Consider the following 24419-nt stretch of genomic DNA (forward strand, 5'->3'; position numbering starts at 1 on the left):
AGCTCGAATTTCATCATTAAAATTCATACGCCTAGCATTAACTGCTCTAACAACTAGTATAAAAATAGATTATGTATTTTTGGAGTCCCATTTACAAATTTAATTGTTATTACAATTTTCACGGTAAACAGTTTCATCCTCAGACAGACGGACAGTCCGAGCACACGATTTAGATATGGAAGGATATGCTCTGCACTTTTGTTATAGACTTCAGAGGCTCTTGGGATCAGTTCTTGCCACTTGCAGAGTTTGCCTACAACATCAACTATCAGTCGAGCATACATATGGCTCCCTATGAGGCATTACATTATATACGGTGTCGATCGCCGATTGGATGGTTTGAGCCGGGGGAGGCTCGGTTATTGGGTACAGATTTGGTACTAGATACCTTGGATATGGTCAAGATTATTCAGGATAGACTTTGCACAGCTCAGTCCAGGCAGAAGAGTTACGTCGGCCCTAGAGTTTGTGATGTTGCATTCATGGTCGGAGAGCGGATGTGTCACGACCCCGATTCGCCCTCCGTGAACCATCATGACGGCACCTAGTGCCTATGACTAGGTAAGCCTAAATTTGCGAAAGATAAACCAAATTTGCAAAAATAAAACAATTTAAGACAGAATTGGAGTAATAAAACAGTGTTTAAAAGTGCCGCTCGGCATACACAATATCTAACTCTCAAACCAATACATACTTTTTAGACCTGGAAACCCATGAATCACAAGATAAGGATACTACATAGTGCTATAACTCCAGAATAGTCTAAAACAAGTAAATACAGAAGGGTTGTAACTACAAAGAGAATAGAGAGAGACTCCTTGGTCTGCGGACGCAGCAAATATACCTCGATGTCTCCAAAGGGTTGCCTCGCCTCAAGGATGATAAGTCTAAGTCGAAGTACCTGGATCTGCACATGAAAAATATGCACAGAAAGGGCATGAGTACACCACAGCAGTACTCAGTAAGTCCCAAGCCTAACCTCGGTCGGGTAGTGACGAGGATGGTCAGGGCCCTACTGAGGTTAAATAAAATATAAAGTTTGACAATATAGAACAGAACAGTATAAATGAATACAGCAGTAAAAGTAACACAGGACATAAAAGGGCAACAACAACTATTACATAGACAAGGTAAACACAGTAAGAAATACGACTTAGCACCAAAATAACAATCAGGGATCTCCCAGGGATACCATACTGTAGTCCCAAATATACATATCCAATGGATCTCCCGGTATCCCGCCCCGTAATCCAACTCGTAGTGCGCGGAGATCTATCAGAATCTCGTTCCGTAGTCCCAAATGTAAATACCCAATACTGGGGGAATCTACCAGGTGCATTCTCGTAGTTCCATATAAATGTACAAGAGGATCTACCGGAATCCCACATCCGTAGACCCAAATGTAAACAGACAAGGGGGAGCTACCCAAAACCCACATCCGTAGTCCTAAATGTAAATACACAGCAGCAACAGGATAATATTCTGAAATGTCAAATTTCATATTAAGGCAAACAAGTAATCCTAGCCTAGCATGTTGCAAAAGATTCAGGTAAAGCCGTTTAAACAAATAAAGCAATTAAATCACTTAGACATGCTTTTCTAAGCTAGCAACAGGCTTAACAGTGCAAGTAATAAAAACAAGAAAGAAAACATACTAGTAATTAATTAATGAAAAACCAGATTTCCAACAATAAGCACAAGTACGCACTCGCCACCTCACGTACAAGGCATTTCAATTATTAATAATACCAAATCCTAAGGGGAAGGTCCCCCACACAAGGTTAGGCAAGCCACTTACCTCGAACCGGCTCAATAATCAATCTGAAACCACGCTATTGCCATGAGTACTCGACTCCAAATGGCCTGAATCTATTCAATTCAATTTCATAATGTAAATAACACTTCAAGTAACTTATTCAAAAAATGAAATTCTATGCTAATATGTGAAATTAGGTAAAATGACCAAAATGCCCCTCGGGCCCACGTCCTGGAATCGGGTAAAATTTATATTTTCAGAATCCTCATACTCTCACGAGTTCATGCATACCATAATTATCCAAATATAAGGTCAAATTCCTAATCAAAAGTGGAATTCTAGGTCTAAGAACTTTCTTCCAACGTTTCTCCAATTTTCATCTCCAATCTGAATTTAAATGATGAAACTAACAATAGATTTATGGAATATAACTAGAAAGGGTTAAAGAATCGTTACCCAATGATTTCCTATTCAATTTCCTCTCAAAATCGCCCTTTCTCGAGCTCCAAATTGAATTTCCAACTTTTGAAACTAAACCCTCAAAATTTCATATTTCTGCCCAGCTGTTGCCACATCTGCGGTCCTGGGACCTCTTCTGTAGTCCCACTTTTGCGGAACACTGGTCGCATCTGCAACTTCTCACTTAAAGCCCATCTTCCGCATCTACGACTCCGCATTTGCAGATGCGGTACCGCTCCTGCGGAAATCCTACCGCTTCTGCGATCCCTCCTGAACTTCCCCATTTCCGCTTCAACGATAGATCCGCCGCTTCTGCGGCTTCGCACCTGCAGTCCCACACTTGTAGGTGCGGTTATGACAGAAAAATAGCTGAAGCGGCAACTCCAAGTTACAAAAATCTTCCCGTCAACCATCCGAAATTATCCCGAGGCCCCTGGGACATCAACCAAACCTACCAACATATCCCATAACTTAATTCAAACTTGTTCCAACCTTTGGAACTCTCAAAACAACATCAACACACCTATTTTTCATCGGATTCAAGCATAAGAATCCCAAAAACTCTAAAAATACGCTTTCGATCAAAATGTCTATCAAACCTTGTCCGAATGACCTGAAATTTTGCACACACGTCACATTCAACACTACGGAGATACTCCAACTTCCGGAATTCCATTCTGACCCTCGGATCAAAATCTCACTATCGAACCGGAAACTTCAAAATTCGACCTTTCGGCATTTCAAGCCTAAATTCGCTACGGACCTCCAAAACACGATATGAACACGCCCCTAAGCCCGAAATCACCCAACAGAGCTGACAGAACCATCAAATTTCCATTTTGAGGCCGTTTTCACACTATTCCGACTACGGTCAACTTTCCAACACTTAAGCTCTCATTTAGGGACTAAGTGTCCCAAAACTCTCCAAAACTCAAAACCGAACATCACAGCAAATCAAAATAGCAGAAGTAAACTCGGTTAAAGCAGTTAATAGAGGATCAGGGCATAAATTCTTAAGATGACCGGCCGGGTCGTCACATCTTCCTACACTTAAACATTCGTTCGTCCTCGAACAAGCATAAAGACATACCTGAAGTCGTGAAAAGATAAGGGTAACGGCTGCACATATCCTACTCGATCTCCCAGGTCGCCTCCTCGACCGGCTGACCCCGCCATTGGACCTTTACTATAACAATGTTTTTTGACCTCATCTTTCTAACCTGCCTGTCGAATATTGCCACTGGCTCCTCAACATAGGATAGATCCTTGTCCAATTGTACTGAACTGAAATTTAACATGTGCGATGGATCACCAGGATACCTCCGAAGCATCGAAACATGAAATACTGGATGAACTCCTGCCAAGCTGGGAGGTAAGGCAAGCTCATAAGCAACCTCTCCAACAGGCCTCAATATCTCAAAAGGCCCAATAAACCTCAGAATCAACTTTCACTTCTGCTCAAATCTCATAACACCCTTCATAGGCGAAACCCGAAGCAGAACCCGCTCTCCAACCGTATAGGAAACATCACGAACCTTCCGGTCCGCGTAACTCTTCTGTCTGGACTGGGCTGTATGGAGTCTATCCTGAATCACCATAACCTTCTCCACAACATCCTGAACCAACTCTGTGCCCAATAATGTAGCCTCACCCAGCTAAAACCAACCCACCGGGATCTACATCGCCTACCATATAAAGACTCATATGGTGCCATCTGAATGCTGGACTGATAGTTGTTGTTGTAAGCAAACTCCGCCAATGGCAAGAACTGATCCCAAGACCCTCCAAACTCAATCACACACGCATAGAGCATATCCTCAAGAATCAAAATAGTGCGCTCGGACTGTCCGTCCGTTTGAGGGTGAAATGCGGTACTCAACTCCATACGAGTACCCAACTCATGCCGATCGGCTCTCCAGAATCGTGATATGAACTGAGTACCTCTATCTGAAATGATGGAAACTAGAATACCATGCAGACGAACAATCTCTCGGATATAGATCTCCGGCAACCGATCCGAAGAATAAGTAGTACACACAGGAATGAAATGAGCGGACTTGGTCAGCCGATCCACAATCACCCAAATAGCGTCGAACTTTCTCAAAGTCCGTGGGAGCCCAACTACAATGTCCATGGTGATCCACTCCCACTTCCACTTCGGAATCTCTATCTGCTGAAGCAACCCACCCGGTGTCTGGTGCTCATATTTCACCTGCTGACAGTTGAGGCATCGAGCTACGAATCCAACTATATCTTTCTTCATCCTCCTCCACTAGTAGTGCTGCCTCAAATCCTGATACATTTTCGCAGCACCCGGATGAATGGAATACTGCGAGCTATGGGCCTCCTCCAGAATCAACTCCCTAAGCCCATAAACATTGGGTACACAAATCCAACCCTGTCAATACCTCATCATCACCAATAGTCACATCTCTGGCATCACAGTGCTGAACCTTGTCCTTGAGGACAAGCAAATAAGGGTCATCATACCGCTACTCCCTGATACGATCAAATAAGGAAGACCGAGAAACCATGCAAGCTAGAACCCGACTAGGCTCCGAAAGATCCAATCTCACAAACTGGCTGGCTAAGGCCTGAACATCCATCGCCATAGGCCTCTCTGATGTTGGTAAATAAGCCAAACTCCCTAAACTCTCCACCCGGCGACCCAAGGCATCGGCCACCATATTGGCCTTGCCCGATTGATACAAAATAGTGATATCATAGTCCTTCAGCAAGTCTAACCACCTCCCCTAGCGCAAATTTAGATCCTTTTGCTTGAACAAGTGCTGCAAGCTCCGATGGTCAGTATAAATCTCACAAGGCACACCGTATAAATAATGGCGCCAGATCTTCAGGGTGTGAACAATGGCAGCTAACTCAAGGTCGTGGACCGGATAGTTCTTCTCATGTACCTTCAACTGTATAGACGCGTAGGCAATCACCCTACCGTCCTGCATCAACACCGCTCCGAGGCCAATCCTCGAGGCATCACAATAAACCATATAATATCCCGAACTTGTAGGCAGTATCAAAATTGGGGTGGTAGACAAAGCTGTCTTGAGCTTCTGAAAGCTCGCCTCACACTCCTTGGTCCACTGGAATGGAGCACCCTTCTGCGTCAACCTGGTCATAGGGGCTGTAATCGATGAAAACTCCTCCACAAAACGACGGTAGTAGCCCGCCAAGCCAAGGAAACTGCAGATCTCTGTAGCTGAGGATGGTGTGGGCCAACTTTGCACGACCTCTATCTTCTTAGGATCCACCTGAATAACCTCACTCGATACCACATGGCCTAAGAATGCCACTGAATCCAACCAAAACTCACATTTCGAGAACGTAGCATATAACTTCTTCTCTCTCAGAGTCTGAAGCACAGTCCTCAGGTGTTGCTCGTGATCTTCTCGACTTCGGGAATACACCAGAATATCAGCAATAAAGACAATGATGAACGAGTCAAGATACAGCCAGAACACACTGTGCATCAAGTGCATAAAGGCTGATGGGGCATTGGTCAGCCCAAATGACATAACAACGAAATTGTAATGACCATACCGAGTCCTGAAAGCAGTCTTCAGGATATCTGGCTCCCGAATCTTCAACTTATGGTAACTTGAGTGAAAGTAAATCTTAAAAAACACCCGTGCGCCCTGAAGCTGGTCAAATAGATAATTAATACGAGGCAGAGGATAACGGTTCTTCACTATAACCTTGTGTAGCTGGCGATAGTCAATAAACATACACATTGAACCATCCTTTTTGTTCACAAACAAGACAGGAGCACCCCAAGGCGATACACTGGGCTGAATAAAACCCTTATCAAGCGATTCCTGTAACTGATCCTTCGACTCCTTCAACATATGAGGAGCCATACGATACATACGAATAGAAATGGGATGAGTTCCCGGCAACAGATCAATGCCAAAATCAATATCTCTATCAGGCGGCATGCCCCGAAGATCAGCTGGAAACACATCGGGAAAATCCCGTACTACTGGGACTGAATCAATTGAAGGTGTCAATAATGACATCTCTCACATAGGCTAAATACGTATCACTCCCCTTTTAAACCTTGCGCTGAGCTTTAAGGAAAGAAATAACTCTACTGGAGTGTGATCTAAAGTACCCCTCCACTCAATATGCGATACACCTGGCATAGCCAGCATCACGATTTTGGCGTGACAATCAAGAATAGCATAATGGGATGACAACCAGTCCATGCCCAAGATAATGTCAAAATGTACCATCCTGAGCAACAATAAATCGAATATGGTCTCAAAATCACTAAGAGTAACCAAATACGACCGATAAACGCGGCCCACAACAAGAGAATCTCCCACAAGAGTAGAAATATAAATAGGGAACTCAAACAATCTCGAGGTACACCTAAATGCGGAGTAAAATAAGAAGACACATAAGAGTAAGTGGATCCTGGATCGAATAAAACAAATGCAACTCTATGACAAACCAGTATAATATCTATAATGACAGAATCAGAGGCAACAACCTCAGTACAGGTTGGAAGAGCATAGTATCTGGCCTGGCCTCCCCCTCTAGGGAAACCACTACCTCCCCAACCTCCACATCTAGCTGGCTAAGCAGGTGGGGTAGCTATTTGAGCTGTAACAATAGCCTGAGAACTCTACGAGGCACGTTGTGGCTGAGAAGTCTGTGGAGGTGCACCCCTCCCAAGTCTGGGGCAATCCCTCACCATATGGTATGTGTCACCTTACTCAAAACAAGCTCTTGGAGGACGTGGTGGCTCTGACTGGACTGACCTCTGAAAGCACCCGGCATAGGAGGCGCGCCAGAAATCGGAGGTGCGTAATAAGGCTCCTGTGGCCTAGGAGGAGCTGGAATACCACTGGCTGCTGGAAGAGTTGAATGAATAGAGCGACTCATATAACCCCTACCATGACGACCAGTAGCTGGGGCACGGATACTAGAGAAATGGCCCGACTCTCGAGACCTCTTAGCATATCTCTCCTCTCTCTCCCTAGCATGCATACCCTCAATCCTCCTAGCAATGCCCACCACCTGCTTATAAGAAATATCCATCTCCAACCCACAAGCCATGTTAGACATGATGCTAGGAATAAGCCCCTCAATAAACCGGCGAACCCTCTAGCGAACAGTAGAAACCAAGGCTAGTGCATGCCTAGCCAAACTAGTGTAACAGACAACATACTCTGAGACAGTCATAGTACCCTAGCACAAATGCTCAAACTCTGCACGCCACACATCCCTGAGGCTCTGAGGAACATACTCTCTTAGGAACAGATCTGAAAACTGAGCCCAAGTCAGTGAAGCAGCCTCATCTGGACTGTCCAACTCATAGGTGTGCCATCACTCATAGGTGGCTCCTCCAAGATGAAAGGTAGTGAAGGAAACCCCGCTCGATCCTGATATACCCATGCTATGGAGAATACGGTAACACTCATCTAGAAATCCCAAAACATCATTTGATGCTAGAGCACCGAATACAGGAGGCTTGTACTTCTTGAACCTCTCAAGCCTCAGCTGATCATCCTCGGAAGTTGCTGCCCTATCCTCGGACTGATCTCAAACTACAGGTTATATAGGAATAATCTTAGGGACCTACTCAACATGCATTCGCTGCTCAAGAGTGCGGGCGGAGGGAGTCTGTGCTCCTCCCTCGGCCTGAGACATAGCTGCAGCAAGGGGAAGCAACCTTACCTGAGCCAAAGTTGTGTACATGCTCATGAACTGTGCCAGAGTCTCCTGAAGAGCTGGAGTAGTAGTAGCAGTAGGCGTATCAGGTGCCTCGACTCCGGCTGGAACTGCTGGTGGTACTTCGGCGATAACTCGCGCAGGTGCTCTGGTTGCACCACGTGCGCGTCCTCGACCTATACCCCGACCCCGGCCTTTGATGGCTGCAGTAGGGGGCACGAGTGCCTAATCATCTCGGGTAGCATGTGTCCTCACCATCTGTGAGAGAATAGAAGACAGAAATTTAGAATTGTGATATCAAAATCTTGCATGATAAGGAAATCAAATGAAGTGTAATTTTCCTAAGACTTCTCCGTACGGATCAGTGAGACACTAATAAGCCGGCTTGTGATCCATGACTCCTATGAACCTAGAGCTGTGATACCAACTTGTCACGACCCCGGTTCTCCCTCCGTGAACCATCGTGATTGCACCTAGTCTCTACGACTAGGTAAGCCTAAATTTGAGGAAGATAAACCAAATTTGTGGAAATAAAACAATTTAAGATAGAATTTGAGTAATAAAGCAATGTTTCAAAGAGCTGACGGTGTACACAATATCTAACTCTCAAACCAATACATACTTCCACGACCCGGAAACCCATGAATCAGAAGCTAAGGATACTACATAGTGCACTAACTCCAGAATAGTCTAAAACAAAAAATACAGAAGGGCTCTAACTACAAAGAGAATAGAGAGAGACTCCTCGGTCTGCGAACGCGACAGATATACCTCGAAGTCTCCGAAGGGTCGCCTCGCCTCAAGGATGGTAAGTCTTAGTTGAATTACCTGGATCTACACATGAAAAACATGTACAGAAAGGGCATGAGTACACCACGGCGGTACTCAGTAAGTGCCAAGCCTAACCTCGATCGGGTAGTGACAAGGAAGGTCAGGGCCCTACTGAGGTTATATAAAATATAAAGCTCGAAAGTGTAGAATAGAACAGTATAAATAAATACAGCAGAAAAAGTAACACAGGATATAAAAAGGCAACAACAACTATTATAGAGACAAGGTAAACACATAAAGAAATACGACTTAGCACTAAAATAACAATCGGGGATCTCCCAGGGATACCGTCCTGTAGTCCCAAATATACATATCCAATGGATCTCCCGGGATCCCATCCCGTAGTCCAACTCATAGTGCGCGGGGATCTACCGAAATCCCGTTCCGTAGTCCCAAATATAAATACCCAGTACTGGTGGAATCTACTGGGTGCATTCCCGTAGTTCCATATAATTGTACAGGCTGATCTATCGGAATCCCACATCCGTAGTTCCAAATGTAACATACAAGGGGGGAGCTACCGGAATCCCACATCCGTAGTCCCAAATATAAATACACAGCAGCAACAGGAGAATATTCAGAAATATCAAATTTCATATTAAGGCAAACAAGTAATCATATCCTAGCATGCTGCACAGGATCCAGGTAAAGCAGTTTGAATAAATAAAGCAATTAAATCACTTAGACATGCTTTCCTAATCTAACAATATACTTAATAGTGCAAGTAGGAAAAACGGGAAAGAAAATATACTAGTAATTACTTAATGAAAAAATGGATTTCCAATAATTATCACAAGTACACACTTGTCACCTCACGTACAAGGCATTTCAATTATCAAAAATACCAAATCCTAAGGGAAAGGTCCCCCACACAAGGTTAGGCAAGCCGCTTACCTCGAACCGGCTCAATAATCAATCTGAAACCATGCTCTTGCCACGAGTACTCGACACCAAATGGCTTGAATCTATTAAATTTAATTTCATAATGTAAATAACACTTAAAGTAACTGATTCAAAAAAAGAAATTCTAAGCTAATACGCAAAATTAGTTAAAATGACCAAAACGCCCCTCCGGCCCACATTTCGAAATCGGGTAAAATTTATATTTTCAGAATCCTATTATTCTCACGAGTTCATGCATACCAAATTTATCCAAATCTAAGGTCAAATTCCCAATCAAAAGTCGAATTCTACGTCTAAGAACTTTCTTCCAACTTTTCCCCAATTTTCATCTCCAATCCGAATTTAAATGATGAAACTAAGTATATATTGATGGAATATAACTAGAAAGGGTTAAAGAATCATTACCCAATGATCTCCTCTTCAATTTCCTCTAACAATCGCCCTCTCCCGAGCTCCAAATCGAATATCCAACTTTTGAAACTAAACCCTCGAAATTTCATATTTTTACCGAGATGTTGCCGCATCTGCGGTCCTGGGACCACTTCTATAGTCCCGCTTTTGCGGAACACTGGTCATATCTGCAACTTCTCACTTAAAGCCCATCTTCCGCATCTGCGACTCCCCATCTGCAGATGCGTACCGCTCCTGCGGAAATCCTACTGCTTCTACGGTCCCTACTGAACTTCCCCATTTCCGCTTGTGCGATTGATCTGCTACTTCTTCGGCTTCGCACCTATGGTCCCACACTCACAAGTGCGGTTATGAAGCTGCAACTTCAAGTTCCAAAAATCTTCCCGTCAACCATCCGAAATCATCCCGAGGCTCCCAGGACCTCAGCCAAACCTACCAACATATCTCATAACTTCATTCAAACTTGTTCCAACCTTCGGAACACTCAAAACAACTTCAACACACCTATTTTTCGTCGTATTCAAGCCTAAGAATCCCAAAACTCTAAATATACGCTTTCGATCAAAAGGTCTATCAAACCTCGTTCGAATGACCTAAAATTTTGCACACACGTCACATTCAACACTAAAGAGCTACTCCAACTTTCGGAAGTCCATTCCAACCATCAGATCAAAATATCACTATTGAACCGGAAACTTCAAAATTCGACCTTTCAGCATTTCAAACCCAAATTCGCTACTGACTTCCAAAATATAATCCGAACACGCCCCTAAGCTCGAAATCACCCAACGGAGCTGACGGTCAACTTTCCAACACTTAAGCTCTCATTTAGGGACTAAGTGTCCCAAACCTCTTCGAAACTCGAAACCGAATATCCAAGCAAATCAAAATAGCATAAATAAACTTGGGGAAAATAGTTAATAGGGGATCGGGGCATAAATTCTTAAGACGACCGTCTGGGTCGTCAAAGGATATTGCTCCGGGTTTCATTAATGAAGGGTGTAATGAGGTACGGAAAGAAGGGAAAGTTGAGCCCTAGATATATCAGACCTTTTGAGATTATTTAGAGAGTAGGTGATGTGTCTTACAAGCTCGTATTGCCACCCCGTTTATCAGCAGTTCATCCGGTATTCTATGTGTCCCTACTCCGGAAGTATCACGGCGATCTGTCCCACGTGTTATATTTCAGCTCTGTCCAGTTGGATAAGGATTTGATTTATGAGGAGGAGCCGGTGGCTATTCCGGCCCGGAAGGTTCGTCGGTTGAGATCGAAGAGTTATCCTTCAGTTCAAGTGTAGTGGCGAGGTCAACCCATCGAGAAAGCTACTTGGGAGTCCGAGTCAGACATGCAGAGTAGATATCCCCACCTTTTCACCAGCCCATGTACTTTTCTATGTCCATTCGAGGACGAACGATTATTTTGGAGGTGTAGAATGTGATGACCCGATAGGTCATATTTTGTTTTTGAACCTAATTCTGCACTTCCAAGCCTTAAAACCTCATTTTAACCCTCATTGATTTGCGTGCATAGTCCGGGCGTGTTTTCGTAAAGCTTTATGTTAAAAACTATGAAAAATATAAAATTTTGCTTTGGAAACCATTTGAGTTGACTTTGGTCAATATTTTGAGCAAACATACCCGAATTAGTATTTTAATTGTCCTGGTGGGTCTGTATCGTGATTTGGGACTTGGGCGTATACTCGGAATCGAATTCAGAAGTGCCTAGACCAAGTTATCAGATTTGTTTAAATTTGAAAGTTAAAGACTTTATGATTTGTCTGTGAAATTTGGTGAGAAGCGTAGTTGATTTGACGTGATTCGGACGTCTGGTTGGGAAAATAGATGTTTAAATGTTTTCTTAAAAATTTCATTTGATTTAATGCTCAATTCTTAGTTCTAGGTGTTATTTTGGCTATTTGATCTCGCGAGCAAGTTCATATGATGTTTTTAGATTTGTGTGCACTTTTGGTTTAGAGCCTTGAGGGTTTGGCTGAGTTCCGGATAGGATACAGAGTGAAATTTGGACTTAGGACATTGCTGGTGTGCTTCAGATTTTGTTGTAGGCCTTAGACCTTGCAATTGCGAGGTCAATCATCGCATATGTGGCCATTGATGGACTCGTATTTGCGATCTACTCATCGCATTTGCGAAGAGTAGCTGGGAAGGCCAGAGTTTATAATTGCAAACAAATCTTTGCATTTGCGGATTGGGGCTGGGCAGGTAGTGATCACAAATGCGATCAATGAGTCGCATTTGCGGAAGGATCAAAGTTCGTATTTACGAACAATTCATCGCAAATGCGATGAAAGTAGGGATGTGGAAACCTTCACATTTGCGATACGTTCTTTGCATTTTTGGGGCTCGCATTTGCGAATCCCACGTTGCAAATGTGACACTCGCAAATAAGGGAGAGTGTTAATGCATGAAGGACGATGTCGTGTCATATTGTGAGTGTTAATGCATGAAGGACGATGTCGTGTCATATTGTGAGTGTTAATGCACGGAAGGTGATGCCATATTGTGAGTGTTAATGCACAAAGTATGATGCTATGCCATATTGTGGGTGTTAATGCACAGAGAGTGATATCGTTCCATGTTTTGAGAGCTAATGCACGAAGGGTGATGCCGTGCTGTTTCTGTTAATTTATATGGTGAGGTTGAGAGTAAAATCACGAAGGATGATGTCATGCACTTTTCTTTACTGTGTTTAATTATTTTCATTGGTGCAAGGCATATTGACTGTTATAGTTATCATTGCTGTTGTGATTCTATTCTCTTGCATTCCCCTCAGCATGTCCCCCTCCCGATTTTACTTGTCTATCTTTTATTTGTTGTTATTTGTACATACACTGTTATCTGCACATGTTTATTATGTTTGTGTCTTGTCATAGACTCGTCGCCACTTCACCGAGGTTAGGCTCAACACTTACGAGTATATGGGATCGGTTGTGCTCATACTATACTCTGCACTTATTGTGCAGATTTTGGTACCGGCCCTAGCTGATTGTGAGGTTAGCAACTGGACTTTCTCGTCAGGAGACTCAAGGTAGATCTGCTGGCATTTGCAGACCCTAGAGTCTCTTCCTACTCTTATTATTTTAATGTTTCTTCTCTTTTAGAACAATGTATTTTCTTTTAGAATCTGTTTGTAGTAAGTCATAGTAGCTCGTGAGTTGTTACTCCAGATCCTAAATGTATCAGATATAGTGGGTTTTATGTTATTCCACAAATCAGTTTTAGCTTTTGCTTAGTTTAATTTCTCATGTTATTGAAATTGGCTGATGTTGACTTAAGAATCATGTAACGTTGGCTTGCCTAGCAAGTGAAATGTTAGGCGTTGTCATGGTCCCGAAGGTGAAAATTCCGAATCGTGACAATTTTGAGGCACGAGGTCATTGCCATGCGAGTGTGACTTGTATTGTGTCATGAGGTCTTTGTCGTGCGAGTGTGACTCATATTGTGGCATGAGGTCTTTGTCGTGCAAGTGTGACTTATATTGTGGCACGAGGTATTTGTCGTGCGTGTGTGACTTCTTTTGTGGCACGAGGTCTTTGCCGTGTAGGGTATGTCTTATTATGTGGCACGAGGTCTTTGTCGTGCGAGGGTGATTGATAATGTGGATACGAGGTGCCGGGAGTGTGTGACTCTATTTGATGACTTATTTGTTGAAACCTAGCTTTTTATTTGTTTTAAATGGTTATTGTTTAATTTGATGAGATTAAAGTTATTGCTTCTGTTTATTATTCCTTTTTGCTAATTTTTGATATTTTTCTAGGTTATTTAACTAGCAAGTGTCTCGACTTGAACCTCATCACTACTCCACCGAGGTTAGTCTTAAAACTTATTAGGTACCAATAGTGGTGTACTCATACTACACTTCTGCATATTTTTGTATAGATTAGGTCTTGGAGGTAGCGGACCTAAACAATGTTAGCTCTTGATCGGGATGATTCAAGTTAGAGCTGCTTGATCTTCGCAGTCCTTTAGAGCTCTTTCCTTACGTTTATACTGTCAGTTCTCCATCTGAATAGTATTGTATTTTTGTTTTAAGATATTTCTATGTATGTAATGATTCGACCAGTCATTTTGAGCATTTGCACTTCGCTCGATAGTTTGGGGGCACGAGGAGCTCCGTATGATGTATTATGAGTTGTGTGTAAAATTTGATTTCATTCCGAGTTGATTTGTTATGTTTCGGAGTGAGTTTTTGGAAGTCAAAAGTTTGCAAGTTCATTAAGTTTGATTTAAGGGGAGTTTCGTCGTTTTGATATTGTTATGTGTGTTTGGAGGCCTCGAGTAGGTCCGTATTATGATATAGAACTTGTTGGTATGTTTCGAAGGGGTCCTGAGGGGCTCAGGTGAGTTTCAGATAGGTTTGAGGTGTGTTGCGCTCGTTTTTCTTAGTTTCCACGTCATTTCTTTAAGCATAAATGCTACCACATTAAACAAATGAGCTCCGATTTCTGTTTTGATTGAAGCATTAGATCCGTATTGTAAATACAGAGCCATATAAAAAAGAATTGTCAAATTTGGACATCGTATGAGGATTTTATGGTCATTTTACTAAGAATTGGGTTGTTAGATTTTTCAGATTAATTACGAAATTGCCACTGATTGCGTTTAACAATCTGCACTATTTTCAAATATTGAAACAAACATAACTTTTTCAATATAAGGTCAAATTGAGGGATTCAAGAGCCTATCTTGACTAGAATTTCATAAGAAATCTATTGGAGTTATTAAAAGTGAGTTTCGAGATCTTTTGGCATAAGAAACAAGGCAGAACAGTATTAAAATGAGAGTTTTGTTCATTTAACATATCTTGAGTTGGGGAGCTCGGAATTGGGTAATTTTCGAGGCAATTTTCAGCATATGAATTGAGATAAGTGTTCTCTACTCGGTTTTGGTTATATTTCATGAATCTATATTCGATTTTAGCTTTTGGTTGATGAAATTTAAAGAAGAAATTAGGGGTTTTAGCCTAAAATTTCATAATATGAATTTTTGAGTTTTAAACCCGATTGGGAGTCGGATTTAAGTGAAACTAGTATTGTGTAACTCGTAATTGAATGATTTTACAGATTTTGTGAGTTTTGTCGAGTTTCGAGGTGCGGGCCCTGGATGGACCTTTTGACCGATTTTGGGCTTTTGATTAAAGATTCGACCTTTTTCGATTGGGATTGGTTCCTTTAGCATTGTTTGATACATTTGAGTTATTTTTGATTAGTTTCGAGTCGTTTGGAGTTTTGAACGAGTGTGATGGCATTTTTGGAGCATCGCCTAGCTTGCTCGGTGTCGGAATTGGCTTGTTTAAGATAAGTAACTCTTCTAAACTTAGTGATGAGGGTATAAAACCCCGAATTATGTGTTATGTGATTGGTGTTGAGGTGACGCACATGCTAGGTGACGGGCGTGTGGGCGTACACCCTGTGAGTTGTGACTCTATTGTTTCCAGGGAACTATTTAGCGGCCCACTTGTTGATATTTATGTTTTTCACCATGTGATAAAGTATTTGAGCTGTACATCATGCTAGATATCATGTTTAGGTTTTATGTTGATATTGTTGGGACCCCTAGATGACATTTCTTGTTGTCATCTCATTGATTTTATTGATATTTCGTACTCAATCACATTCATGCATTCATATCATATCTTAGTCTTAGTTGTTATTTATTGATACATCATATCATTATTCCGGGTCAGTTTTCATGACATTATGAGCCCGTGGGTGAGGCTGGAGAGATCGATGATTGAGTGAGGTCGAGAGCCTGATTATGAGTGACAGATATAGGATCAGGTTGCACGAGGCAACATGTTTTATTGATTTATGCCATGATTGGCCTATTATAGTGCTTGGGCTGAAGGAGCCCCTCTGGAGTCTACACACCCCAATGAGCGCGAACGATATTATTGAGGGATGGATTTCCCTAAACATGGATTTGTACGAAGTATTTCATGTCTGGAGATGGATTTCTCCAAAGGGTTTGATTGCCCTTTTTCCTCGGTACTGGGTGACTTATAGTTAGTGTTGTATATGTTCCGGGATGGATATCTCTAGGCCGCATTGGCCATATACAGTACCAAGTGCTTGAGCATTTATATATTATTGAGGGATGGATTTCCCTGGACATAGATTTTTCCGAAGTACTTGATACCTGGAGATGGATTTCTCCACAAGTTGGACTGCCTTTTTCCTCGGTACTGGGTGACTTATAGTCAGTGTTGTATATGTTCCGGGATGGATTTCCCTGGGCTGTGTGGGCCATATACAATACTGAGAGGTTGAGTATCATGAGTTGAAAGTGTGATACAGTGAGGTTGAGTACTCTGAGAGTGTGAGTACATGATTCATCTCTGAGATACATGGCATTGGCATGCATATATGGCGTACATGCATAGAGATGCATTTTTCTCATGTTGTACGGTATCACATCATTCATGACTTTTTACACACATTGATATGTGGGCATAAAGTAGTATTTCAAACTTATTACTTGGAAAGGAAATGAAACATTTTTATCGTGGAAATGGTTTTTCAAGAAAATTACAGTTTTCAAACTATCTCGAAAAATTTCGATGATTTTGATATTGGATTTGGGTTTGCACTAATATCCTTGAAAAGCGGAACTATTTTCAAAAAACTGTGCAAAAGCTGGACATTTTTTATCTCTAAGATTATTTCCTTGTTTTTATGCTATACGTTGTATGAACTGTTATTGGTTATTGGTGTTGGACCCGACTCCTCGTCACTGCTTTCAACCTTAGGTTAGGTTTGTTACTTTTTAAGTAGATGGGGTCGGTTGTACATACTGCACTTCCTGCACATTTCGTGCATATCCCGGATGCCGATGTTGCTTTGTTCGATGATTGTTGGATTTGAAGGCATACCTGTGTTCCTGCTGCAGCTGCCTCTTGTTCACGGTAGCCTTAGATTATAAAATTATATTTATGTACTTTTCAAATAGAAGATGTATTTTCTTCATATTTGCTTTGTAAACTCTATTCTTAGAAGCTCATGATTTGTACTACCAGTCCTTGAGGAATGTAAAAAATTCAATTAACTTCTCTATTTAATTGTTTGGTTGACTTTAATGGAATTGGATAGTTATTAGTTGGCTTACCTAGCGGGTTGTGTTAGGTGCCATCATGACTAGTGGATTTTGGGTCGTGACAATGTATTTAGCTAGAGTTCGTGACTTTGTACTATCTAGTCTTAGGAATTTGTTGTGATTAATGTTGTGTTGGCTTGTATTACCTTTATTTGCGCTTTTATATTAAACTCTGCTTCATAATACCATATATTTATTGGTTTAACTATTGTAGTTATCAACTTACCTAGTTTTAGAGACTAGGTGCCATCACGATCCTTAATGTGGGATTTTAGGTCGTGAGAATCCTTGTCTGTCCAGTCCCACCAACCAAATGATCCTTTTATATATAAAGACACTGTTGAGTTTAAGTTGTAAATGAAAATGAAAGGATATTGTCTCATATGAATTAAAGAAAAGAATGTTGTTGGTTTATATAGAAAAGCAGTTTTACACTAAACTTCGGTCAAAATCGGTCGCGGCAGCTTGCCTCGGCCTTGTCTTTCGATTCGCACTCAAATTCGGTCAAATAATTTAATTGATTAATAATTTTTTGCACCAATAAATTCTTTTTATTGCACGAAATATTATTTTAAATTAAGGGTGTGTTTGGTATGAAGGAAAATGTTTTCCATGAAAAATATTTTTCTAGAAAATATTTTTATGAAAAATGAGTGATTTTATCACTTATTTTTCGTTGTTTAGTTGGTGAGTAAAAACCTTTTTCCAGAAAATATTTTCTAGCGTTTGGTTAGAAAGTAAAAAATATTTTTTTAGAAACAATACTCGCAATGAAACACTAGAAACAACGGTTAGAAACAAGAAGCAAATAGACAGAAATACCGTAGAGTAAGCTGGACACAGTTTAAGTCTGATGAGATCAAATAAAGGAAAACAAGCAACAACTCAATAAGAACAACCAATTTTACACCAGATCCAGGAAATTCCACGAGGTACCAAATCTCATAATCACAAATTATGGGTTCCAATTCTTGAACCCTAATCATTTGGCCTCTTGTGCCCATATTACAAATTTATAACCGTATGGACGACTCATGTGCCAAGAGAGTGACAATATCTAATATCTACACGGATCACTCACGCGCCAACAATAATAAAGACTCATGACTGCACGGATAACTCACGTGCCAACAAGATAACTCTCACATAGAAGGCAAGTATACGAGAGTAAATGTAAATTGTCAACAACATCGGGATTAATCTTATTAACCAATAAGAGTGATTTATTTACGTGTATACTTGTGAAAGTGTTCTACCACAATTCAAGTCAACAAGTAAGAGTAAAGACAGTAAATATCACATAAGAAACAATCACCACGAAATGTACACAGTATAACTCACTCAGGGTAGGCACACCACTACACAAATAACAATAATAACAATGCCCCGAGGCCATCACAAGTCACCACAAATCATTTCCAACATATCCCACCTTGTCTCGCCACGTGCACTTTAATAAAGTAAATGCCCGCCTTGTCTCGCCGCTCATGCCTAATAACATTCCCACCTTGTCTCGCTACATACACAAACCCACACATATAGCCCGTCTTATCATACCACATGTGCATAGATCAGTAGTAACAATAGAATGGAAGAAATCTCGTGCAACACAATAACAATCGCACGGCAGAAAGAGGTAAATAATAGGGGTGCTCCTGAGGTACCGCCTCATAGTCCCAAAAGTAAATATGCAACAGGGGTGCTCCTGAAATACCGCCTCATGGTCCCAAAAGTAGATATGCAACAGGGTCGCTCTCGACGTACCACCTCGTAGTCCCAAAAGTAGATATGCAACAATGACAAAAAACACAAGAATACGACATGTAAATCAACTCGGGAACTCCAAAAAATAGAAAGATAGAAGGACAAACTCACAAAGGAAAGGTACCAGATGAAATAATGGTACAACATAGCAATAAATCAATAAGTAAGAGATATTGTGTAGAAAAGATACCACGTAAATACAAAATTCAACGATATGGATAACGTGAATCCACGACTCCAATTAAGGGTAACTCAACAATGATAAGGGGTCGCAAACCTTCAATTAGGGTTGAGAAATTATGGAAGAGAATTAACAAACTCAATTAGGGATAAGGAATTACGAAAATGATAGCATATCAATGAAAGAAGTAACAACTTCAGTTAAGTCACATAAGAGTTTAGTTAGTAATAAGAGCAAAACATGGAACAATTAATTCCAATTAAGACACGTAAGGTGAATTTAGTGAATGGGAAATTTAACATAACAAAACAACTTCATATCTAATGAACATAAGAACCTGAAAGCCCTAAACGGTCAAATTTTCACAAATAAGCCCGAGCACATACTCGTCACCTTGCCTACACCCTGCACATGACACAATTAGGACCAAAGACTCAAATCCTAAGGGGTAGTTCCTCCTCCCCCTCCCCCCACAAAGTTAGGCAAGATACTTACCGTAAAGAAGCTTGATCGCTAATCTAAAATGAACTTATCGAGTGCAGACGACTCTAATCTAGCCAAAAATAACTTCAAAGCATAAATAAAACTAATAAAAAAACTATTCTAGATAATAAAGCTTCAATATTTAAAAAAACTAAAAATCAACCCAAAAGTCAACCCTCGGGACCGCACCTCGGAACCCAATGAAATTTACTAAATCCGGACACCCATTCAATTACGAGTCCAACCATACTAATTTCATCCAATTTCGACTCTGAATCGATGTTCAAAACCTAATTATTCTCTTTAGAAATGTTTTTGATAAAAACCCCTAATTCTCCAATCAAAATATGGATTAATTCAAAAATGAAAGTCTATAATTATATTAAAATACAAACTTATAGTTAGATACTGACCTCCATAATAAGACAAGAAGAACGCCGCAAAAATCACCTCAATTGGAGCTCTAGAACTCAAGATATGCTCAAAATACCAAAATAACTCGGCTTGTTTTTTTTTTCAACTCTGGAATTTCCGTTTTTGTGACAAAACATCCACACCCGCACATTCCCAGCTATAATTTCCACTTTTGCAGACCGTTTTTCGCACCTGTGGGGTCACAGATGTGGACCTAACTTCACTTCTGCGAAGCAGCAACACCAGCTCTCTTCTCCGACACTTAAATGAGCATAACTTCCTCATACGATGTCCAAATTCGACGATTGTTTTTTATATGGCTCCCTAATTACGATATGGATCTAATGCTTTAATAAAAACAGAAAATGGAGTTTTTTCTTAATGTGGTACCATTTATGCTTGAAGAAATGAAGTAGAAATGTCAAAAACGAGTGCAACACAATCCAAACCTATTTGCAACTCACTCGAGCCTCTCGGGACCACATCCGAACATACCAATAAGTCCCAAAACATAATGCGGACCTGCTCGGGGCCTCAAACAGCATCAAAACTACGAATCACACCTCAAATCGAATTTAAGCAACTTACGAACTTTCAACTTCTATAACTCGTGCCAAAACATATCAAATCAACCCGACATGACGTCAAATTTTGCATGCAAGTCTCAAATGACATAATGGAGAAAATCCAACTCTTGGAATTGTAATCTGAGCCCCATATCAATTAATTCAACTCCCGGTCAAACCTCTTAACCTTCCAAAAATATCAACTTTTCAATTTTTTCCAAAATGCTTCAAATTATCCTACGACCCTCCAAATCCAAATCCGGATCCATGCTTAAGTACAAAATCACCATACAAAGATATCGGAATCATCAAAATGCCATTTTGGAGTCGTGTACACAAAAGTCAAACTCCAGTCAACTCTTACCATTTTAAGCTTCTAAAACAAGAATCCTTCTTCCAAATTGATCCTGAATCATCTGAAATCCGAACTCAACCACACATGCTAGTCATAATACATAATATGAAGCTGCCCGAGACCTTAAGCCACCGAATAGAATACTAATTCCCAAAATGACCAGTCAGGTCGCTACATTCTCCCCCCTTTTAAATAAATGTTCGTCCTCGAACGTGCCAAGAATCATTCAGAAGTCATCAAATCACTGAATGTATTCATCCTACATACATTCGTGGGTGATCCTACGTCACCCCAATCCGCATAGGCCCGATGATACCATCTCAACCATAATTTATCCTTTCCACCAACACCAATAAGCCTTAGAACTGAAACTTTCACCATTCGTTCATCTCCAAAAGACCCGATTCCTACATCCAACATTGGTACCAACCCCAACCAGATGCAACATCTTATGCCTACACCCACGAGATACAACTCCACAATGTAACACAAAACATATATGCCCATAACAACATCCATGATCACAATAGCTGCTAGTAATAAAATCCAGTATCGGCAATTATCCTCATATCCGTTAGAACCTGTACAAACCTTCACAACACTGATGATGATGCAATAAACATGAAGACCTCATAACAATTCACCCGGACCAACAAGTCACAACTAACACTACCGAGTCACACACCTCGCAAGCTAAAACTCAATAAGCACAACACGAAATGACTGAATATGTAAGGAGAAACACATAAGAGGACTATAAAACAAGCCCGACAGGCACAACTCCCTATCAATACCATTCTATGAATCATCTTTGCAATGAAAATCATAACATATGAAAAATTTACAAGGATCTCATCCTGATATAACTTCCATCGCGGCACGCAGCCCGGTTCAAAGACATCAAATCACATTAATCCGCGATGGTCTCACCCTCAACTCTGAATCATAAGTAGAATACACATCATACCAACCAAAACCTTCCACTAATTCAATTTCGTCAATAAAATCATAACACTTACTGAACTCTCACCCCGGTAGAGCACCTAAATCATAAATCGTAACCAAATTACTCAGGAATCACATCAAAACATATTGTAATGGACAAGCGGAATTCACTTCTAGTCTCGTAGGTCTCAGTAATGAATTGTAACAACATGATAGACACAGGATATAACTATAAAATCTCCCATCAGGGGTAAACAAACAAACAGAGTACTAAATCGTGAAACTCACCCACAGATAAAGCAAAAATAGGGGGACTCATCCCGATAAGCTGAATCGAAACCAAAATATGAATGACTATACCAAATAAAACCATTCATGTACGACACTAGCATGTACAGTGGCCTCATAGCTGCTTTAGAAAGCATATCAAGGGCCGTGACTCCCCCTCTTAGGCGCCCTCTACTCGCCTGACCTATACCCCAAGCTAGAGGTGCTGTGGCTTTAATAGGACAGTCGAAACCAAACTCATAGCACGAATACTCGCTATCACACGTTTGTCCAAAGTCTGGGACAATCTCTCACCATGCGTTTAACATCTCCACACTCAAAGAAACCTCTCTGCTGATGTTGCTATGGAAACTGTGTGGTACGGGTACTCTGAGACCCATGGGTACTTGAAACATTGTGTGAAACCTGAAGTGCAAACCGAACTGGCTGACCCACAAAACCTCTACCACGCTGTACCCTGCCTAAAAATAAGGACCAGTAGAACTCTCTGGTCTGCGAGGCTTCTTAGATTCCATGTCCTCTCTCTCGTGACCTCGCCTACCCTCTCTCTCTCTCTCTTCTAGCTCTTCCCGTCCTCTCTATCCTAGTTCCGCATGACCTCTAATAGGCGAGCGATCTCTACCACCTACTAAAATAAAACATCTGACTCTAACTTTTGAGCCATGATCAACCGAATATCATATCTAAGCTCCTCAATGAATCAATAGACTAACTATCTACTTGTAGCGAACAAACAGGTGCATATATGGCCAAATCATTGAATCTAATGGTATACTCTGACACTGGCATAATGCCTTGGTGCAGTTGCTCAAACTTAGTGCACCGTGAATCCTAAAGGTACTGAGGAACAAACTCTCTCAGGAACATCTCAGAAAACTAAGTCCATGAAAGTGAAGCTGCATCGGCCAGACTACCCAATCATACACTCACCACCACTGATATGTCGCTCCCTTAAGCTAGAATGTAGTAAAAGCAACCCTACTAGTCTTCGCATTACCTGTAGTGTAGAGAATGCGGTGACACTCCTCTAGAAAGACTTATGCACTCTCTAAAGCGAAACCACTGAAAGTAGGAGGGTCATACTTCTTTAACCTTGCAAGTCTAAGATGTTCTTCCTCAGATGTTGCTGCTCAATCATGAGCTGAACTGGAACAACTGGTTGTGCCGGAACCACACATGAAACATGACCAATGTGATCCCACTTCTCTAAGGTGCTGGCGGCGGGAGTTTAAGCTACTCCCTGGTCTGTGAAGTAGTTGGTGAAACCGGAATCAACCCCCCCAAGCCAATGTACCAAACATGCTCAGGAATTCTGCTAAGGTCTACTTAAGTCCGGCAACAATAGTTCCCTCCAGTGCATGTCCCCCAATAGGAGCTATTCGCGACACCTCAATGACTGCTCTAACAGGTGCTCTAGATGTAGCACATGCTCCTCCTTGGCCCCTGCCTCTGTCTCTGCCTCTATCTCTAACAATACCGGCTCTAGAGGCAGCGTCATCAGTAACTACAGCTCGTGTCCTTACCATCTGTAAGAGTATAGAATGACAAAGGATCAAACTCTGAGGTCAATAAACTTGCACGATAGGAATGAAAGAAGAGAAATTGTCCTAATAGTTATGTAGCCTCTCGAAGATAAGTACAGATGTCTTTGTACTAATCCTCAAGACTCTACTAAACTCGCTTATACTCGTAGCAACTACTAACCTAGAGCTCTGGTACCAACTTGTCACGACCCCAATTTCCCTCCGTAGGATATTGTGATGACACCTAGTCTCCAAGACTAGGTAAGCCTAATACTTAATGAATTAATAGCAAAATTTAACCAACAACAATGAATTTTGATATGGAAATTCCCATACAGGCCAACAATCCCAAAACTAGTAGTACAAGTCATAAGCTCTACTGAGTTTGCTATAAAATGCCCAAATACATCGGAATAAAAATAAAACTGTACAAGTACAATATCATAAGGTGACTTTGAAACTTGCGAACATGACGTTAGGTTTACCTTGAGTCTCTACAGCAAAACCTGAACAACTAGCTATTGATCAACCAACTCCAAAATATATGGATCTGTACGAAAATGTGCAAAAAAGTGTAGCATATGTACACCACAGCGGTACCCAGTAAGTATTAAGACTAACCTCGGTGGAGTAGTGACGAGGGACACTCAGGACACCTATTGGACTAAACAACCTGAACAAGTATGAAGGTGAACTAACGTGGAAACAATGTTAATATAAAGCTAAGCATAGTAAGGTA

Source organism: Nicotiana sylvestris, chromosome 8 (assembly GCF_000393655.2).
Source record: "Nicotiana sylvestris chromosome 8, ASM39365v2, whole genome shotgun sequence".
In the NCBI taxonomy this organism is placed as follows: domain Eukaryota; kingdom Viridiplantae; phylum Streptophyta; class Magnoliopsida; order Solanales; family Solanaceae; genus Nicotiana; species Nicotiana sylvestris.